Raw genomic sequence first — 2660 nt, 5'->3', positions numbered from 1 at the left:
TCTCTCTCTCTCTCTCTCTCTCTCAATCTCAACCTTCCCCCCTCCCTCTGTCCGTTCATCATGATGTGTTTTTCTTTCTCTTTTTCCTTTCCATTCTCCGTCTCTCCTTGTTCCCCTCTCTGTCTCCCTCTCTTTCTATGTCTTTCTCCGAGTGTTTCTTTTTCCTTATTGTTGTTGTATGCTGTTGCTATTGTAGTTGTTTTCATTTACTTCATTCTTTTTCTTCATTTATTCTTTCATCTATTATGTCTTTTCTTCTGCCTATTCGTTGTGAGTCCAGCTAACTCAGTTAATATATTAGAAATGCACTCAATGCAGGAATTTTTCGTTTAAATCACAATCGTGCAATCTTGCACTTGACTGTTAAAAAGGGGTCTTCTTATCTCTCTTGAACCATTGTCCCATCAGAGACGCACTCTAGATCTATTTTACTATCTATCTACCTATCAATCGATCTAGATCTATGGATCTATGAATCCACTTGTTCATCACTAAGATAAGTATATTTGTTTTAACCCCCCCCCCCCCCCCCTCTCACACACACACACTCTCCCCCTCCCTCTCTACCCTCTCACAGTAAACAACAAAAACCGATGTTTATCTCATCGGTACTGGCAAATGCACCTTATTTTCTGTTCCTAATACTAATATATATATAAGAATGAATAAAAACCATCACTGTTACTTCGCTCGAAATTGGTTGTGTCGCAAATCATTGGTAGCTATCTCGTTACTGGCTACATCCATACCCGCTCAGTCCCTCAGGTAACAGGTTCAGTGTCGTGTTGGTCAACCTCTTTCCCTTTTTCCATTTGTTACTGATTATAGCATGTTTTGTTCGAGACTCTTTCTGCTGCCGAAATACTTCACTTTTCTTGAAGTTATTGTACTCAAAGGTCAGTTCTTGTTTTAGTTTTAATAAGAGTTCTATGGGCTTTGCAAACGCAATTAGTTCATAAAAGTACCGAAGATTAGAGATGTTACAAGAGAGCAAAAAACACAAAAGAGGAGGAGAGATCAGGACGATAGATGTTTGATAAGAAAGAACAATAAAACCACACAAGAGCATCCATACCAGAGCATCCACCAACCACCCACGTCCGTTCTTGTGATGGTTTACCTAATCTTTCTTGGATTGTTGTGTTTTTAGTTTAAGCCATCCAGAGCATATGCTACATCCTTTTACAAATGGTTACAAAACTGATCCAGAGCATTGAACTTGGCAGAAGAATGATATTCTCTGAAGTCTTCAGTGTCTTCATTTGTGCTGTCCTGTTTTCTGAGTGCTTGTGCTGTAATGGCTCAATTCTCTGTTGGGAAAGCTATTTCATCCACCATCTCGAGCAGTCTTCCTCTTGAAATACTGTAGCCCGCAAACGCCACCTAAGTTGGTCCCGATAAGCAGGACCAAAGCAGCCCATCTTTTAAATGAGACACATTATATAGAAGGAAACGAAAACATTTTCAGTCGTTTATTGTCAGTGTGTATCGTTTGGATTACCGAGAAATCTTCTGGTCAGCCTCCAGGTGAACCTTTAAACGCAAGGCGATGGCGAGAAATTTAACTTCAAGGATAACTCCATAGAAGCCGCAGTGAGATTGAGAAGTGGTAACAACGACACTGATTAACTCTTAAGTAAGCTTTGCAGTAACAAGTTTAATTTGAATTACTATATTCATTTTGTATTCGTTAGCATTTTCAACATAAAAAGGACAGATTTCAAGCTACACAATTTTGAGAAACGAAGAAAGACGTGGCATATTATGAGAACACAGTTGTAGTATAGGCAAGCAGATATTTCTGAAGAATGAGGAAAACGGGCAAAACACATTCCCAAACAATAATGCAGCATCTCGACAATATATATATGCCAAACTGCAAGAGTTAAGCTCGACAGGCTCCCCGGACTGCCTACATTCAAAATTCGATCACAGTGCTGTGACGTAATAATGTTTTAGCTCCATCTCGCCCCTGGAACTTTGTCAATGTCTAAAATCTATCAGTTTCTCATCAGTTTACACTTAAGTAATTTATTAAACTACAGTCAGATCCGCCTGAACTAATAAATGCGGATAGCCCGAAAGCGACAGTCAACCGAATGAAAGAAATGGGGAATGCTGAGACCATTGATTTGTAAGCTTTCAGCTCACCAGGAGTGCCCCAAACTTTTCTTGCAACCATACAAGGGCCAATCATGCCGTTTGAGGTGTGGCCCCATCCCAGTGGAAGCTGGGCTCATCAGAAGCTCCCCCTTCTCCTCCCCATACTTTTCATAAACTTTCTCAGCACGGTGAGATACCCTTTGGACGTGAGTTTCTCGTTGTACCGTTATCTTCCTAAAACCAGAATGGAACAATCACGCCTCTGTAGCTGGACACATTTTAAGAGGTACGGTTTTGGTCTTTGCCCAATTTTGACTGAATCTTAAAAACTTGGTACGTCTCGAACACGTCAATATATTTTCTTCATATTAACAAACTTGGCAATACCCAGGCTGAATGTTACAAGTTGGACGTTTTGTTGAATTTGGTATAGAAATGACTTACTTATTGCCCTTTAAATGGGTGCTTTTTTATACTGTCTGTCTGTCTGTCTGTCTGTCTGTCTGTCTGTCTGTCTGTCTGTCTGTTTTTCTTTCTCTCTCTCTCTCTCTCTCTCT

Source organism: Aplysia californica, unplaced genomic scaffold, assembly GCF_000002075.1.
Source record: "Aplysia californica isolate F4 #8 unplaced genomic scaffold, AplCal3.0 scaffold00858, whole genome shotgun sequence".
Lineage (NCBI taxonomy): Eukaryota > Metazoa > Mollusca > Gastropoda > Aplysiida > Aplysiidae > Aplysia > Aplysia californica.
The sequence above is the reverse complement of the archived record's forward strand: the minus strand, read 5'-3'. Positions refer to the sequence as shown.